Source organism: Hirundo rustica, chromosome 2 (genome assembly GCF_015227805.2).
Source record: "Hirundo rustica isolate bHirRus1 chromosome 2, bHirRus1.pri.v3, whole genome shotgun sequence".
Lineage (NCBI taxonomy): Eukaryota > Metazoa > Chordata > Aves > Passeriformes > Hirundinidae > Hirundo > Hirundo rustica.
In genome coordinates this window covers 111,839,633-111,859,185 of record NC_053451.1, presented here as the reverse complement: position 1 = coordinate 111,859,185, position 19,553 = coordinate 111,839,633, and the positions used below count along the sequence as shown (strand labels likewise).

Here is a 19,553-nt window from a genome sequence, read left to right as displayed (position 1 = left end):
CCTGTTGCAGAAATTAGGCCCTATAGGATTTAAACATCCACAAACAAGTCCTTGAATGAGCAACACATGCTCCTCACAGACAAACCATGCAATTCTGTCAATTCTGTGATGCTCTGGTCTTAAACAAAATATTTACCATCCTCTGCTTTCAACTTTCCACAATACTTCTCCGGCCAGCTACAGCTTCAGAGTTAAAGATTTATGCTTGTATTTCTTCCCTAGGTGCACCTATTTATATAATTTTAAAGCTCACAGGTTTCTTCGTTGAGGCTGCCTGACAGTTAAAAGGAAAAGCTTTCTGTATTTTTTAAGAAGCTATTACTAGATGTAGGTGTAGGCTCAGATTTTGGTTTTTTTTTTTTTTTTTGGTTTTTTTTTTTGTTTTTTTTTTTTTTTTTTTTTTTTTTTTTTTTTTTGTTGTTGTTGTTTTTTTTGAAAGCAAGTTTCAAATAATATTTTTAATTCCTTTTCTTCTTACAACTTTGCAGACAATTCTAAACAATTCTGCAGTTCTCTTTAAATCCCTGCAAGGTCTGCAGTGCTTTACAAACAAGGGTGTTGTTTGTGATAATTCATATGCATCAGAAAATGACATTAATTAATCCTGTGCTGTGCAAGTTTTAGAAGTATCACAGCAATTTAAACCCTGATCCTGTAGTCGGGGAAGTCAGTTTTCCCTCCGAGTTGCCATCTGCACTAGGCAGGACTATTCTCAGTTTCACTTTTAATTCTCCCACAGCTGACTCAGACACAATTCCCTGGAGGAAGCTGAGCAGCTCTTGGGCACTTGAGTCAACCCCAGAGTCCTCACAAGCCCTGCTTACTTTAAACTCAGACAAGTTTTTGCCAACGGGCTCAACCAAAACTCCTCAAAACATGACACTGTCGGGTACTTGGACACTCAGTTCTTAAATCCCAGCAAATTGCCAAATCCGGTATTCCTTCACTTGCAGAGCCCCATCAGGCAGGTGTTCTGACAGGCTGCACTGATAGCCCCAAAGCAGCCAGAAATGCAGCTTTCTGAGTCTTGAGGAGGAAGCCTTAGGAAGCCAATATCACCCACTGCCACCAAGCCATGCATGTGTGTTGTGAAGTCAGTGTGTTTATGAAGTTATATCTGACTTTTAAAGTGTTTTTACCCAATGCTGACAGACACTGACCTTGTGTACACAATACTGACCATCTTAACAAGCAGATTTCTCATCATACACAAGTGTGGACTCACTTCTAAGGAAAGGAGGTATTTTTCTAATGGTAAACCATCTCAGACATCCAGAGTGTGATCAAAGATTAATCCTACCATGGATGTAATTCTCCAGTTGCAGTAGTGAAGAGTAACTTCTTGTTCTACCCAGCTACTTATGAGGCTAAGAACCCATACCATATTTTTGCGAGTGTTTCATACTGTAAGATGGCAGGGCCATCAAAATATAGATTTAACGTTGTCCAGCCACAAATTAACAAAGGAATTTGGAAACAGCCTTTAATCAACAGTGAATATCTCTCATTAATATCAGAGATCTGTCTTTAGCGGCATAATGTCCACATGCTCCATCAGTTTCCAAATTTCTGTGGACATTTTTAGGCATCAGAAGGAAGACTCTTACTCAGTGTGTGGGGCAAAGCCACTGCACTGAAGCCAAGGGTTCCTCTCACTGGCGTTGCCAGTGATTACTAAACTGTGCCTGGACAGCATTTGACAGAATATTTGCAAAATGCTCCCTATGCTGCAACACTTTGTTCTATCACTGCCTTTACTGAGTACACCTGCATCCTCAATCTTGGCACATAATGCCTTTAACTCAGGTGAAGAATTGAAAGGCAATCTAATTAAGAGCTGCTCTGTCCGTTGGCTGGTGTGCTGCCACCCAAGCCTTGCTGGCTTCCCTTCCCTTGTCTCTCTGTGTTCCCAGACTGGTAGGCAGAATGCACACAATTGATTGGAGGGGGCTTAGTGAAGAGCAAATTCATGGTGATTCTCTGAAGAGATGCCTGGAGTTTGTTTTCAAGCTTCAGAGAAATGCTCATCTTGTCCTGAAAACCCACAAAAGACCGTTTACAGAAAGCCATGGACTCTTAGCTGAAAGGAGGGACAGAATCAGGAAGTTTTATAAACTATGACTCTAGAGCAGGGATACACACAAAAGATTTAGTCTCTTCAAATGTACACTAGTCCTTATCTGAGGCAGCACTCAAAGCTTTTCTCTCTCTCTCTCTCTTTTTTTTTTTTTTTTTTCCCTAATGAAATCCTATTTTTATTTTCTGTAATGGTTTAGTGACAAGATCAAGTAGCCACAGGCTTCTGTGGGAACTGAGGAAGTGCAAGCATAGTTTTGTTCTTATTTCTTCTTGTTACGTGAGGATCAGACCCAGGGTGAAATGAGGCCATGAATGTGGACTCAGACTTTTAGGGGATGGAAGAGAGAATGTTTTTTGACTAAAATTACAAGGGTGGTTGTCCTGAGTGGAAGAATGAATGGCAGTTCTCTGAACATTGAAAATTTCCGAGTTGGGCTCTATTTTTTTCAGATCCCTAGATTCCTTGCTAGCTTGGATTTTAAAAACCTTAATCATTTTTATTTCTCTGCATTCAGATTTCTCCACCATCCCCACTGGACTCCAAATTATATTGCCTCCCTCTTTCACTCTCCAAGTTTACACGCTGCTTTGTCTTCCCAAATGCTGTTTTCCATGTTCCAATTAGATTAAGGGCTTGCCTGCACAGGAAAGTTACACTACTATTAATTTACAGTTTGCTTTAAAGAAATTACATTAAACCTGGGCAAAAGGCCATGTGGACTCCCTGGTATTCCTCTGCAGGAATACAAATGGCTCATTTCAGGTTAAATCAGGTCAATTAGGAAGAGGAAGAACTTGCAAAGCAGTAAGTTTTCCTACATCAGAACGAAGGGAGTCCAGCAGCTCCTTCTGCAGAATGTAACCTCCAAATGGGAAGCAAGGCTGGGGGCATGGTCCTGACCTCTGCAGGAGCCATAATCTGCTGGAGAGAGGTAGCACAACACCAGGTGACTGCTGCTGCTGCTGCTGTGGCTCGGGCTGTGGAGCAGCTCTTGCTCGCTGCAGCCTTTTTGCTACCAGGACATCGCAATCCACAGCACTAACAGGACAGAAGTAGGGACTGCTGCAAGGTATTTCCTGTGCAAGGTATTTCCTTGCACTCTGTTTATGTAGGTATTATAAACTTTGTTCTTTACCCCAAAAATTATAGTATGATGTTGTTCAATACGGCAAAGTCATGAGTGTCCATCTACTGTCCCTCTTTGAATGAATGCCTGGAGTTAAATATTAGTTTACAAGTAGATTGTAATTTTATGAGTGTGCCCTTGTAGGCAGGCCCAAAGAAGAGATGATGAAGACAAAAGAAGAGAGACTTATTGCAGCAAGAAGAAAGGAAAGAGGCACATCAGTAAATCTTGGATTCACATTCTCATTGTGAACTGGTTTGAACTAGTAAGCTCATAATTGCCTAAATCAAAATAGGCAGCTAGTCAAGATGGCTCCTACATTAGTCAGCATCAGTTATACTTTGAAGGAGGAGCTAATGTTTCTCATTTGTTTTCTGTAAGCCTTTTTAGATACCAAGTGTAACAGTTATGTTATGAAACATAAATGTAACATCAGAGTCTTCTTTGAAAGCTCTTCAGAGCGTCACTGACCAAGTACCGCTTGCCACCGCTCTCCTCTCTGGTGTGCAGGGGTTTGACTTCATCTGCCAGCTGTGAGCACCTGGCAAGGTCTCACCTTTGCAGATGGTGGTTGTGCAACGTGGTGCAGCTGCCAGGAGTGTTTGAGTTAATAGTGGCCTCAGCCATCTGAGGAATGTCCAGTGTTGCTCCATTTGAAGTGAGAGGATGACCCTGACAGCTCAGAAATGCCTGTGGGATTGTCAGGGTCCTGAGGACACCCCCAGCTCCCCACAGCCCTGCCAGGAACTGAAAGGACAAATCATGAAGCCCATGAAGCAAACCCAACACTGGTCCTCGGGAGAAAGGGAGAAGAAGGTCCCTCTTCCTATCTTCCTTACTGTTGCCACAGGGGAGGGTTCTGTCGCTTGGCAGGGGAAGGATCACCAACAAGGGGATGGGAGTGGTGTAGGGACCTGTAATGCAAAGGTTGGTGACCTGAGTTAATGTCACCAGGTTAGCAGGTCATCAAGGCCACAGGGCATTGACGTGCTATCTCTCAGGGCATTCAGATCTGGAAAAAATGTGACTAGTCCTGATGACTGCCAGAGCTGAGACAGCTGGAGGTGCTGGCAGCTCCAAAGAGCTCCAAAAAGATACCCAAACCCTGTGCATAGTCACCAATCCAAGAATAACCCAGGACTTCAGAGCTGATATCCCTTGTGTTCTCTATGGCATCACATAGATCCTGAACCCATTACCTGGGCACAAACTTCATATTGCCTGGATTTTTGATTAAATCCCTTAAACATGCCGGCCTGGTGCCTCGTGGCTGCTCTTGTGAATGTGAGAATATGAATGTGAGTGAAACCTGTTTCGCTTCTGTTTTTATTTTACATTAAATCACTTTCTTCCCCTCCCCCCCTCATCCCCACCTCTCCTAATGTTTTCTACCCTGTTTATACCATGTTGGAGCAGTATTTCCTATCAAAGAACAAGGAGTAGTAAAGAGGAGCACCCAGAAGCACAGTCTTTCAGATGGCAGCAGAGAAAGAACCTGCCATCTGAAAGGCAGGTTTTATTTAAAAATTTACTGTCAGGAGAAAATCTCTCTTTTCTAGATGGGTCTTCAAAGCCCACCCTTGCTGCCTTTGGTCAGCAGTGCAGGTCCCACAGCTGGAGCTCTGGCCCACTCCCTTGTAAGAGGCTTAGCTCAGGCCTCAGTGTGCATATTGCAACCTTTCCACTTAAATAATTAAAGATAAAGGGTTTTGGAGACATCCAGTCCATCACACTGCCTTAAGACTAAATATATCCATCCACTCTGCGTGGATGCTCATCAGACTGGATCTCCAGAATACCAACTGCATCCCCAAACTGGGGGAGGGCTCCCAACCCTGACTAGCTTCTCCTGAGGGGCAGGGCCCCAGGATGCTGTCACATCACTGCAGCCACTGCTCCTCAGCTGTGGGGAAGGAACCCCTGCTTCATGCTGAGACTGAAAAGCTGCTCAGTGATCCAAGGGATCCTGGCTCCTTTCAGACACCCACGGACATGGGGGAGCTGTAACCCTCCCACCCCTTTCCAAGGCAGGCAGCTCAGTGCCTGCAGTGAGGTGGGAGCTGCTGCTGCCTCTCCTGCTCCTGACAGCAGCTCCTGGTGACTTCCCCATTGTCTAAAAGGTAGAAAAATGCTGCTTCTCACCTATGAGAAGTGGCTGCACAACTTGTTGTATGTCACCTCACTGTGGAGTAACTTTACCATAGTAAACAGGAAGAATAATTTCCATCCTCTTTGCAGTTCCTTTTTATGTATTTATGTGCTGCTATTTTGCCCCTCTTTAGACTTTGCTTCTTGAGACTGAATTGTTTTTCATTGTGCCTTACAGTTTATGTCTTCTGAACTTCTTGTAGGGCAGCAGTTTAGCATTTAAATGAATGTGGTGTTTATGAAATGAGCTGGACTGACAGGCATGGAAATGGAGACTTATGTTTTCACAGATTAGATGCCACAGTGGTAGGAGGAGGAGAACTCCATGCCTACCTTGTGATCTGGAACATCTCTAGAGGCAAGAATAGGAAGTAATGATGAAATCCATCAAAGTGGTTCAGGTTTCCTCTTTAATCAGTAGCCTCTAGGCTGTTTCAGCCTGTTAGCATTCATTTATGCCAGAAGTGGTGGTGGCTTTGCGATATGGACAAACCATTGCAATAGCAAGGAGCTGCGTTAACCAAGTCATTTCACATAAACTGCTGGCCCTGTGGGGGCAGAGCATTCAGGCAGGGGTCATCTCTGGCCACATGGAAGGCTCTCCAGCCAAGCCAGTCACCTCAGGCCCCTGATACAGCCACAGCAAGAAAAAGATGCTGAGGTCATGAATCATCTCATCCTAAGGTAGATATTTAAAACAGATTAGATAAGACATACCTTTAAATTGCCTGCAGGGCAACAGGCTCAGATGTATTGATAGACACTGTAGAAATCTAAAATTAGATGAGCTGAGCCTCTCTCACCTGTGGAGTCAAACCAGTGGCATACAGGTCAAAAGCCGCAATTCCCATGGTGAACCTTCAGAGCACATCTGCTTTTCTGAATTTACAGCCACCTCCAAACAACCAGCTGAGAGAATTATGAGGGTCTTCTACCAAATGGCTAAATCTTTTCACTGATTTTCAGAAATAGAATTTATTACATTTATTTTCCTAGTTTAATGTCTAAATAGTTATTTTCTAGAACAGGAATAGTTGCTTTTTGACTTCCTCTCATGGAAAGCAAGTGCTTGGATTAGGAAGCACAGATATTCATTATGGCTATAATAATGATATTCTGCAGAGGGGAATTTTTATGTTGATTCATCTGATACAGTTGAACTTTAAAGATTTATCTTGCAGAGTCTTTGGCAAATAGAAACTTCAAGTTTTTTTTCACTCCCACAGCATTTTCTCCCCCTTCTCTCATTTTTGTTCCTTAGCTAATAGTTCATTAGTAAGGAAAAACGTTCTTTTGATACCATAGCAAATCTGCTGACCCATTTCAGTGGAAGTACATATATAACCCCTTGTTTGTTTGCACTTCTACAGGTGTTGCTGCTGTGCAGATATGGGCTGTGGCTAAATTTCATAATGGAAAATCTGACAGGCAGTTAACTAATCCATGAGTCATATTTCGTAATAGCCTAAAGGTCTCTGATGCTCGACCTTCATTTGATACCCTTGCCATCGGGCAGTTTATACATAACCCATCTGAAGAACATTCTTTATATAGACAGCTGCCTGCTGCCCTTTTATACCTGCAAGAATGGGCACTGCACTCACGGAGCCAGGGGAATCTGCTGGCTCTCCGTGAATGGGACTGGGGAGCTGCACTGCACGAGACTCACCCAGGGAATGGGAGCAGTGGCAATCTCTCTGCTTAGTTTGAGCCTTCTGGATGAAAGGTGGGGAGAGGGGTGGGGACTTGGGTTTGGACTCCACTCACCCTAACTGGACTCAGAACTCTGCTGATTTCACCCGTGCGTGGCTCACTTCTGCTTGAGGCAGGAAGACAGAGAATGAGACATCCTTTTGTCAGACCATCCTGAGCAGGGATCCCTCCATTGCTGACAGCAGCACAGTACAGCCATCATTACCAGTGCCAGGGTCCTAAAAGGAGCACCTATTGTGGAGGAGGCTCAACTGGACAATCATCCCCTTTGTTTTCTAGTCAAAGGGTGAAACAACAACACAGTGCTTACAAGGGGACCATAACATTGTTGGCTTTCAGGACTTCTCAAGTCTCAAAGGCAGCAAGGGATGTTGGCATTGCTGCTGTTTTTGAAGCTAAAATAAGGCAGACACATGACTTCAGTAACTGCATGTGAAGTTTACATACTGTGACTCATCTTAAGAAAGAAACCTAAACAAAACCCCAGTGTGTCATTGAAGCTGGAATGTGTTTTCCATACTAAATTCTTTTAGGTTTGCTTTGGCTTCTTTTTTACAGATGTAGAACAGTAGAATATCTCAGGGATATTAACTCTTCACTGTTGCAGGATAGAAAGTTCTGGTCTTCATGAATGGACCTATATAAAACACAGAAAGTTATTTAATTTTTTCATATCCTCTGGCACATCAGCTTTTACAGAAGTGCCAAATGCTGGACAAGAGCAGCTGAGAAGATTAATGGAAAGAAGAAAGCGAGGAATAAAGAAGGGTTGTATCCCAGGATTTAGCAAGCTCACTCTTTAAGAAGCTCTGCCATTTCCTAGTAACTATTTTATAAATGTCTGTAGGATAGCAGCAGGCACCAGGAGTGATGTATATGTAGCATGTGAATTGCCTGCTGTATATGGAAAACTGCCTAGGGATGGGTTGGCACAGTGGGAGGGGGAGCATGGCCAGGCTGGCTGTAGGCTCCAGTGGGGAGGTTTGTCATCCTGCTGAGTCAACAGGAGGCACAGCACCTCCAACGGGGCTTTTGCCTGCTGGGTGTTCAGCATTAGGCAGCTGAAGTTGGGTGGTAGGAGCTTATAATGACAAGCTCATATGCATGCTCATTTATGCATGGAATTCATTTTGCATGGATGATCTGGATTACCAGCTCCTCCGGACCTCTTCATCTGGAGTAGAGCTGGCACCAGACTTGGCAAGGCTCACTGTGGCTGTTTCTCAGGGCTCTCCTTGCGGCCCTTCTCAAGCCAGTGCAGAAGGTAAGAAAAACCCAGACAAAGGTTTCAGTTGGATTCAGGTTCATTTCAGGTGGGCAACAGTGCTTGGAATCTGACAATGGAGTTGCTAAAAAGGGGTCAGGAGTAGGAAAGGATTACACTGCAGATGTATCCACCCCACTGTCAGCTATTCTACCTCTTCACCCACCTCTGCCTTCCACTCTCAGAGGAACTGATTCTTCGCTGGTGTTTTAATGGTGTGAATTCCTATTTATCAGCACATGATAATAGCTGATACTTCTTATTGTACAGGTCCTGTTGTACAAGTTTCTGTCTAGTCAGTCACAAAATTTCTGGCATCCCAATGAGCAGGAAGAGATAGGGTTTTTCCATTTTTGCAATTAACTTCCCAAGAAGTCGTCATCAAAAGTTGCATAAACACAGTTATCCTTGTCACACTCCAGGCCAAATGACAGTATAGCTAGAATCAGAAAGTCTGGGGAGTTTTTTCCTGAGTGGTACTAGTTATATGAGTAATACTGAGATGAACCTGGCAGAAGCAGTGTGGTTTAAACTCTAGACCTTTAGCCTTAGAGAACTTTCCATCCTGTTCAACTGCTCCCTTGTTCCGCCAGTTCAGGCCCCAGCCTCGTAGTACCAGCCTTACTGAAAGATTCTTGCTGTCATTTAGGGTCTCAGCAAGAGGAAGGGCCCAGCTATACAAATCCCACTTGCAGGACAGGGCTCTGACACAAATTTAATACAATAAAATGCATTAAAGTGTTGTATAACTCTTGTCTGATGATCTGAGGGACCCTTTGCCCTTCAGTACCCACTGAATTATCACCTCCATCATGACATTGGATTGTGATATACATAACAAACCTCTGGTTTAAAGTACCAGAATAGAGGAAATCCATTGTATGTCTGTTCTACAACATGCTGAACTCTTGCTTTGGCTGAATTTTTTTCTTAATTTTTTTTTCACAGTCATCTTAATATCAGAAGATAATTTTAATCTTGTACATCTTTCCACTTTTTTATTGCAGTATTGACTGTAATTAAACTTTGAAATACAGGGACATCATTACCTGACATTTCTTTGTCTCTTTTCCAAACAATATCTGGAACTGAAAATTAATAAAAGGGGATAACACAATTTCAGTTCTTTGTTTAGCTCCTCTGGCTTGTTTTCAGCTTTCTACAGTGCTTTCCAAGCTCTCAGTTTCACCTCCCTATTTTTTGGTTCCCTGAGCTTATGTGGTGTCTTTGATGCTGCAAAAGGGCAAGGTAAAGCACCAGAGGAAAAAAAAAAAGGTAGAATACTGTGATAAAAGGATAGGCATCACCCCAGGGATTATATGTACTGAAACATCTTTAAAATTCTTAAAAATGGGCTAGTTGGAAGCTGACAGTGTCCTTTTAAGGACAGTTTATGTTAAGAAATCCTGCTTAGTCTTATGAGCAAGTTTTGGCTGAGCACAAGTGCTAATGACTTTTTGAAATGAAAAACATTTCCAAAGACAAATATAGCTGGTACTGAAATCTCTCACAGTCATTACTTACAATTTCTGTGTGATCCCTTGTCCAGATTTATAATGATTGCTTGCCATGCCAGCAGAAGTTACAATTTTGTGGGTTTGTCTTTAATGTTGTAATTAACTCCAGGATGATTTTCATGGGCCCCGGATAATTTGTAATTCTTGTGAGAGCTCTGTCTTTTAAGTGGCCTTACATAAGATGTAATCTTCACTGACCTAAGCATGCATACACAATTTTCTTAATACTCATTGATGTTTTCATCAAGGAATTGTATACCTTTGGGGTTATTTCAACCTGATGTGTGTAAGAACAATTTTCCCAGCCTTTCTCAAGAATTTATAATGCTTTTAAGTTATCTGGAAGTAAAATACCTATTTTTCTTCTGAGGGGTGCCTCCAAATAGCTTGTCTGCTTTAGTTCCTTCCATGAGAGTTAAAGACATGCCCTTTAACATTTCATTCAGAAGAACATTTTCCATTTTTCTGCCCACCCACTGGTGACATGTGCTCGGGACCCTGCAGTGACTCCCCATCATTTCCAGAGCTGGGCAGTCTGAAGACCAAAACCTTCTCATTCTCCCTATTTATGAGATCGTTATGCAGTTTAAGCCCCAAAATCTGATCTCCTGCTAGTTCTCCATATTTGTTGGAGGGCTGGATGTTCCTTATCCTACAAAGAAAAGGCCAGCCTGGCATCACTCACACACTCAACAGGGCAGAACCGTGTCACAGCAATAGTCAGTGAGGGGTGGTTATATGGGATGGCTGGAGAGCTGGGTCCTCAAATGTGAATCTCTTCTTACTGAAACAAACAGCTATTTTTGAAACCTGAAATTTCATTAACAGGGTTCCTCTACAGACACCTTGTCCTTTTAACTTGTCCTTAAGGCTCTTGTGCTGGGAATATCTCATGTAAGGTGTTTTGAGCCTTGAACCTGCTTGTGCCTGGTAGTATTAGTAACCCGGGGCAGAGAATGTTTATGTAACACTGAGCACCATGGCAGCACTTAGTAAATAATGAAATAAATCGAAGGCTTTGTTTCTGTTTAAATACTGTGTTTGCCTTCTGTGGATACAGATCTGGATCCTGCTCAACGACCTCATTTGGGTGAAACTGGATATCGCTCCAATGTTATTCCAGCTTCTTTAATGTATGGCAGCTGTACAGACAATGCACTGCCTAATGAAGAACTCAGAGTCCCCCATCTAAATACTTTTTTAAGAAGCCAAAACCCATGGAATCTGCACTAAAAATATCCGGCAGGATTCTTAATTTTGATACAAATATGGAGAAAAGGCAAGAAGCCATTATGTCCAACTCAACAATTGCAGCATACAAGGACCATTAGGGTCCAAATTCACTGCTCCATTCCAGAATTCCAGACGTGCACAGAAAATGCCAGGGCTGGGAAGTTACTCTGGCTGCTAAGGAGGGGATGCCCAAGCATATGAGAACCAACGTAGAATTAGAAAGGTGAAAATAACCCCACTATTTAACTGCTGTAAAGCACTGAGCAGAGAAAAAGTGGGAAGACCAGAGTCATTGCGTTCTATGATCTTGGCCTTCCAGACCACAGGGGTGCAGAGGCCAAGGGGAATGTGTGCTGTAGAGAGGAGCTGTGTTTCCCTTCAGAACAACCTGGAAGCTGCTGAGGAATCCCAGCACTTAGGACATCTCAGAGAAGTCATTCTGCGGTCGACTGTGCCTCGCTTTCGTATGTTTTTAATAGAAGCATTTAAAATAATTTCAAGATTGAGGCGTGTACCAGTTAAACTTTGAGTAGAAGCTGAAGAACAAATAGAGCTGTGCTAAATTGGTTTCTGGTACAGCCTGACAATATATTCAAGATGCTACCTAATCCCAAGTGATCCCATAAAAAGTAATCTCCTACCACCAAGTCAGTCTTAAATTTGTAGGTGAGGTTACTACAGTCTCAGCCTGATTGAATCTCTTTTCCATCAGGAATTGGCACAGCCAAGAAATACTTTATGGCTAAATGCATCGTATTTTATGTGTGATATTTGTAGTTCTCTATTTTGTATATGAAATATAAGTAAATATAATCCCTATAAATGTGTAACCATGCATTTATGGTGGAGTAATAAAGTGAAGTTAATCAAAAGGTTAATACTCTTTGTCCATAACTTCATTAATGCAAAGTAAGCTGCACTAAGGGGCCTTGAGATGGGCTAAAAGATAAGAAAGGACAAAATTCAATTCCAACAACCAGTGAACAAGGAGTTAAAGTACTAGAAACTGAAGCCTCTACAAATCCAGAGTCAAAAGCCTCTGCCAATTCTGGAATGGAAATTAAAGCCTGCTTCTACCACCAGGAAGTGACAGCAGCCAGGGGAAAATGGGAAGGGATAAAGGAGCAGTGAGAAGAGAGACAAAGGCTAAAAGACCATCGGGGTGAAAGGTGAATTCACCATCCTCAAATGAAGGCTGAATGCCCTGTGAGTCCTGACAGTCCATCAGAAGGGGTGAGGTCCAGCAGGGGTTTTCTTGGTCACAGTCCTGCAGCAAGCCAAGCTGGACAATCTGGGCAGTTTGGGATGAGCACTGTCCGCTGCCTGCTTCGTGCCGCAGCTGCGGCAGAGCCCGGGGCAGATGGGCCAGCAGGGAATTCTGCAGCCTGTGCTCAGAGCCGGTGTTTCTGCTCCCCAGAGCCAGTAGCCTTTGCAGGGTAGTTGTGGGGTGCAGCAGTGAGGAGCTGAAGGCACTGTGTGAGCAGAAATCGCTGTGGAAAGGGGAAAGGCAGATGCCGCTTTGCATGTCTGGGCTGGTGTGAATTCATCGGGCTCTGGGTTTGAACGGGAGCCAGGCGCGGCGTACAAGTAACTCCTGTTTGCTGTGCCTGACCTAAATCCAAGTGTTGCTTTGTCAGGCTTTAACCAACACGTGTTCTGTTTGCCTCCTGTGTGGTAAGGCTGCTGGAGCCTGGGTGTCAGCACTGGGAACCTGATGATTCAATCACAAAGTATGAGGGCTGTCCTGCAGCAACAGGGAGGAACTGGGGACGTGGAGCCTTGCTGGGTGTTTTGTGGTGGTCAAGGGTTTCAGTTCACATCAAGGGAATTCTTATCTGGAAAGTTTCAAAGGGCTAAATATAGACCAACCTCACGTGCTAGGTGGCAGTGAGGCTCTGCAAGCAAACCACTTCCTTGCTAACCGGGCCCGTGAGGATATCGTGCCTTGTTTGGTTGTTTGTTTATTAAACAGTCGTTTTTCAGGATCGACATCAACCAGAGCCCAGTCCTGCAACTCCACTGTTTCCCATTCCTTGGCAATGGGCTCCCCAGCAGGAGTACACAGCCGGCACAAGTGCTGGAGCTGCCCCTGAATCCTTCATCCTCTCTCTGGCCTGAGGGAAGACAGGAGTATTACACAAGAGGTCTTGGGGTGGTAAGATAAACATCTGCTATTTAAGACTCTGCCTTAAACCACCACATTGCCATGAATGACATGTTTTCAGTGGCAGGAAGGCAGGAATTACTCAACAGGAACAGTGAAGACTGCCAGCGCCTCTGTGATTCCTGCCTCTGGCTGGGCCGTGAGGGAAATCCTCCTGGTAGGAACTCTGTGTGAACACCAGAGCCCACTCACTGCACACGCCCCTGTCAGGGCTGAGCAAATGTACAGGTGATCCCAAGATCCTTTCCTCAGTGGAAGAACAGCCTCATGGTGAAGACAGAGAGGGTGAAGGTGTCATCAGTGAGAGATGAGAAGACTACAGCCAGCTGAGATTGTTGCTGTGTAAATCCACTAGGCCCCCAATCATTGGATGTGAGATTTTTCCAGGCAGCGAAGACAATTTCCAAGATCCACGTATGAACTCTAACCAAACAAGCAATTAAATAAAAAAGTAAGCAATAATGAAAAAGAAAATCTGCTTACAGGAGATTTCGAGAGGATGTGACAGAAGTGAATTTATTGCAACATTGAATAGTCTACAGCTATAAGCATTCTTCAGCTTTAATTAGGACAGCACTGCTGCTCTGCTGGGGGCGTTTCCAGGGCCCTGAGTGCATAAAAGCCCTTAGGAGCCCAGTCTGGGACCCTCATTCCCAGGCCTGGCTCTGGAGCATGGCAGGGAGGACACTGCCCATCTGCTGTGCAGAGCACCCTGCTCCCGCTGCTTCCTGACATGTAGCAAAAGGAGTAACAGCAGAACCATCTCAAAAGCAGAGACTCTACGAATGCTGTCATACTGGCAAAGCAAAATTAAAATTAGTGCCGCTGCAGAATGACAGACGTGGAATAATACGCCAAAAACTAATTCTTGAAGGAAAGGAAGTGTGTGCCTCCGGTACCTGAATCGAGATCTCAGTGTACAATGGCACAGGCAGAGAGGCTGTACAAAATCTTGAGCTATTTAACCACTTGTGCATGTTCCTGTGGGAAGGGAAATGACAGATTAGTTTTCCTGTGGAGGATTCATTTGTATGCTGTGATTGGTGAGTCAGTATTTTTAGCTTAGTGAGCTCAAGATGTATTGTGGTTTAGGCCTCAGAAGTTACCAACTCTGGATAACAAATGAAAAGGGAAAAAAAAAAATAAGGGTGTTAGGAACAGAAGAGTGATTTTCCAAGCTCTTTTATGAACCACCCTCCTCACTTGTTTAGCATTAAGTGCCTATTAACTCCATTTCGGGAAGGTGGTGATTAAACTGGGTCAAATGGAAGTGATTAACTTGGATTATCCCTGTCATGGAAAAATTCACTGGAAGATCTAAGAGGGAGGAAATTGCCACACAGATCCCAGCAAGTTCTTCTGAAAGGTGGATGGATTTGCTTTTCTCCCTGCAAAAGAGCTTTGGCCCACACAGGATGCCTCTAGATACCTGAGGCTTGCTTTGAATTGAATTGTTTTAATCTTGGAAAGATCCTCGGGACTGGTAGGGAAAGCAGTTGTCCAAGCATTGCTCCCACTGGTGTGTGCCACCTCAGGTTCAGCTGTGCTGAATTTTGGAAGCATCCCTGGAGACACTGAAGCTACCTTTCCTCAGGGGTCTTTAAGGCAAAAAAACCCTTTCACTTCTGGTGCAAAAAATTTCTAAGGAAATGTTCAGGTGGACAAGGAAGAATAATAATAACTATAATAATTGGTACCACCATGCCTTTTGAGAGAGCAAACTCTGAAAGGCCAGCAGCAGGGCCCAAAATGGAGAAAATAAACCTTGCACTTGAGACTGGGTTGAGAATTGAGAAGACACATACCCTGGCCAGCCTCTCTCCCAGCACAGCCTCCTCCATTATGTGATCCTGCCACGGAGAGACAAATATTTGCTGACTGCCATGATTACTAAGAAATGCACAGTATTTTATTGCAGGGGCTGATGTACAAAGTTTCCTGCTGGCTGGCCAAGGGGTTGCTCCCTCCTGGTGACATCTCCCAGTGCTCCCTGCATGCCTGGCTCTGCTGCTCTGATTTCATGAGGTTTTCAGCTGACACCATTTCATCGACCCCTCTGCCAGAGCCCTTCACCTCTCGTGCTGTCACAGAGCTGCCCTGGGGAAAGGGGGCTGAGTGCTCTGTGTGTGCACAAACAAACAAATAAACAAACAAACAAACCATCGTCTCTGTGCACCAACGTGTGCCTGTGCTCACAGCTGTGTTTATTTTATCTTGCGTCTAGAAGAAAAGAGGATTATTTATGATCTAATCGTGCTGTGTTCCCCAAGCAAAACATTTTCTGCTCTGATTTATTGCTCACTTTAGGCCTGCCCCCAAGCATTGCTCTTATAGTTGGAGCCAGTCGCATTTTTTTCCCATTTGGAAATGGAAATCCTAAATGTAATGGCATCTTTGATGAAAAAAAAAAAACCCAGCAGTTACTTGGAGGGAGGAGGAATTTTACTTCTCTGTTTTCCCATTTTATGTTTGTTTCCTTTCTCACCTCTTTCCTTTTATTCTTTCTCTTATCTCTGAAAAAGGGAAGGAAAACCGCTATTTGGAAACAAGGTGGGAGCAATATTTTGTCCTCATTTTCAGTCAAGAGATTAGAAAAGTTCAAAAGTTTTACCCAGAAAAAGTCCACGTGAAAAGTACCTGTAATTTTCTGATTAGCACTGTGATACTATTGATCAAAAGTATCCAGCCACTAAACCTGTGTAAATTAAACATGCTTGTGGACTATATGGAGCCAGCATTTCTTGGCAACTACAAAAGAAATGCCTTTTTTTTTTTTTTTTTTTTTTTTTTTTTAAATTCAGAGAGCCTTACAAAGCTTATGCAAGTGGCCTTAGAGCTTGGGTTTCTTTTTATCTCACAAATATCAAAAAGGTTCCCCACCCCCCCCCCCAGCCTTCTCTTGGTAAAGGACTTCTCGGAGGACCAACAAAATCAAATTAGTTTTGTAGGCTGCACTAAGAAGATAGAGGAGAATGCAGATCTTTAACAAATTGAGCTTTTCTCCCATGTGTTTCTCAGGAGCTTTGATTCAATCAATCTCAGAAGAGTTTTTACACAGTCTGAATAAAAATTCTCTTAAAATCCATTTTTAAACCTTTCTCCCTTCCTCCATTTTTAATTCCCCTCGGTAGCTCAGAATTCCTTTCTGTTTGGAGGCATGAAATCCCTTTAGCTCTATTGCCTACACAGCAAAGGAGAAGAACAAAGCAAGAGAATATGAAAAAGAAGCACACACACCCCCCCCCCCAGAAAATAATTAAATTTTCTTTTTTCAAAAACCTTATCCATCATTATGCCATAAGAAAACAACAACAAAAAATTATTACCAAAACATCGCTTTTTCCCTGTCTTGTGGGTCACATCTATCAAGCAAGAGAGAATCCTGTGCTATTGTGTTTGGTTTCTAAGATGGATGCACAAACTGCCCCAGCTGTAGCCTCCAGGAATGTTGTCACCAAACAAACAAATGTTGCCATTAAAGTGTTGGTAGGAGGTCCATTAGGAAATGTGATGAGAAAAACTTTTTTTCCCTTTTTTTTTGGAGGGGGGTGTTGCATAGGAAAAGCAACTAATAACTAAATCTGGAAGTACAGCTGGGTGCTCTTAAATTAGAAATCTTTAGGAGGTCTCCCACACACCTCTGCAAGTTTGCTAAGGAGTTGTGCATTGCTGCAGATATGTTTCACCTCCTCCAGCTTTTCTGTTTCTTGCTAAGCTTCTCCATGGCTTTAAGCCTCTCTCAGTTAACTCCCCAATGTCTCTCTGGCCAGGGTCTCACTTCTCTTCCATCTCTCCTTCCAATTCTCTCAGTTCCTTGGTATGGTTTCCATCCTGTATCTCAGCTGCTCAAGAGGACAGAAAATTGGATTTCTCAGCGGATTTCTCCCCTTCTCCATCAGCTGCCCCGGTTGTTTATCTCATTAAGAAAAAATAAGCTGATCCAGATGTATGAGTAAAAAACCACTTATTTTCTTACCCATTTTCTTGCATCACTCTTCCCTGCAGGCAATTTTATTGTCATTTTTACAATACAGGCAGAAGGTAATTTTCCTACATACAGGGTTGCTTGGCCGTGATTCTGGTGGATTGTCAATTTCCCCCTGTTTGCAGCTGGGAATAATTTTTCCGAAAAGAAGGTCATACTCCAGTGTGAGACGAGCAGCACGGGGTTTGAGCTCTGCCTTGCAAGAGTGCACAAAAGGCAAAGGCTCCAACTCACGCCTAACCCTGGATCCTAAACCCACACAACTTAGACCCTTGAAAGTAACGGGATTATCTCACCAGAGAGGTGGGCGGTTTTTCCAGGATCAGTGATTAGATGAATATGTCGTTAGAAATCCAGGAAAGAAGTAGTTCCCCTCTTATTGACAATGCACAAAGTACATTTCTTTTAAAAATGTCAATACTTACCACAGTTACTGTGCAAGGCTTTGAGGCTGCTGCACGCAGGGAATTATTATAACCACATTTAGTGGGAGGAAAAGAATAACAAGAAAAGAATAATAATCAGTTACGGTTCTTCAATGCCTTCCTCTCTAAGGCTAAAATGAATCATAGTTTGAAACCGGAATAAAGCAGAATTCTCGCGCTCATTGTTTCAGGAGAGAGCCGCAGAAATCAGGTGCTTTGGGCTCAGGGCCTCTAGAGGTCACCAGAACCTAATTAATGAGCGGAGCTGAACGCACCTGTGAGCTGCAAATTGCTTTGTTCGCTTTGGGATTTTCCGCCTCTGCGGCTCCGGGTGCCCCTCTCCCGAGGAGCCCAGGGTGGCGTTGCCCGGGGATAACGGGGGACGCCCGCAAGGCCGTTCCCGGCCGGAGCGCCTGGGCCGCGCAGGAGGCGGCTCCCTGCCGCGGGACGGGGCACAGGCGCGTCTTCGCCTTTTCTCCTCCGCGCCCTGCTTGGATTTGATCCCGTGCTTCTGTGCTACATCCCGCCCTGGCACAGCCTCTCGTGCCCCCGGGCAGTGTCTTCGCCACACCTCTGCAAGGCCAGGGAATTCCAGGGGAATTACCGAAGTCAGGGGTGTAGGAGAACGACAACTCGCAAGGGAACACGGGCTGAGCCTGCTACCTAAATATAGATCCTTCTGCCTAAATCCTTGCCTTGCAAACGACGATCTGCAAGCGCAGGAAACCCTGTAAAGAGCGTGGTTTCCTTCCAGGTCACCCTGTGCTGTATTTACAGGGAAGGTTTGGAGGAGAGCTGCGATTACGATGAAGTGGTTGTCATGCAGTCCGGGACCTCATCTGCTCCACGCCAGAGCAGAAGGGAAAGCTCAAGTAATTTCCCTGAACTCCCTCCAGGGTTTAGGAATGAGACAGGCTGGGGAACTTGGAATAGTTGAGGGAGATTGTTTATTTCAAACAGCAAACAGAAGCTGATCCTTTCAGGAGAAATTCCTCTCAGCATAGACAGCAAAGGTATTTATTCTGGGAGCAGTCAGCGGAAAGGAGGCCTGTGGTGTCTCTGGAGAGGGATTTTTCTCTCCGGACAGCCAGGAGTGTTGAATGCACAGTGCCCCACCAGCATGCTGAGGGTGGTATGGAGGGGCTGCTGCAAGGGGATCCTCACAAAGAGCTCCTTTGCTTTTAGATACAGGACACTGCAGGCCCAGGACGTTTCCTCAGAGTCCAAGGAGCTTTTCTGGGTGCAGTGTAGGACAATGAGGCTTTGTCCCTTCAGCAGCCCTTCAGCCAGGAGCTGCTGTCTGTGGCCCTTCCCTTGCCTCAGTGGCAGCAGGTGACTCCCCTGTGCCCTGCTCTGGAGCAGCAGTGGTGGGATCTCCCCGAGGGTGTTTGCTGGCATTAGCAGGTGTGTTATTTTTGCAGACTGGAACTGTGACGCTGCAGGTTGGCCACGTGTCAGTTCCTAAACCAGAGATGTCAGTAAGGCCACAGAGGTAAGTGCCCACCTAAAGGAGGTCAGGATTATACTCCTGGTAGCACACCATTCCCAGAGAGAAAAACACTTGCAGCCATTCTTTATTTCCTTCCCTTTCAAAAGATGCACAGAGTTCAGGGCTTCCCTTCTCAGTTCCCTTTCAAGGTGGGGTCCTGGAGAAACCTTGGTGGTTTTTTTCCCCATTCCCAAACAGCAATCTCATCAAAATTTCTTGATGGCTGCCATCTGTTGCAAGCAGAGCACCACCCCTTTTGCTATTTACAGTGCAATTAACCTTCAGCAAATTAGCCTGTGACTGTCATGAAAGGATTAATTAAGGCAGCACACCCTTGGCTCGTCCCCACCGTGCATTTACGCGGGTGCACCCACGACTCTGCCAAAGCCCTTCCAGAATCAGGGGAGTA

The 19,553-nt window shown here is 44.4% G+C and overlaps 1 long non-coding RNA gene across 1 annotated transcript; it reads right to left on the bottom strand.

Moving 5' to 3' along the window:
• Positions 1-11,824: 11,824 nt before the first annotated feature.
• On the bottom strand, positions 11,825-17,845 carry LOC120749094 (uncharacterized). The gene is made up of 3 exons (XR_005699529.1): positions 17,656-17,845; positions 14,145-14,226; positions 11,825-13,668 (listed from the first exon to the last, which is right to left on the bottom strand). It is a non-coding gene; the product is annotated as an uncharacterized LOC120749094 (long non-coding RNA).
• Between the last annotated feature and the right edge of the window lie 1,708 nt (positions 17,846-19,553).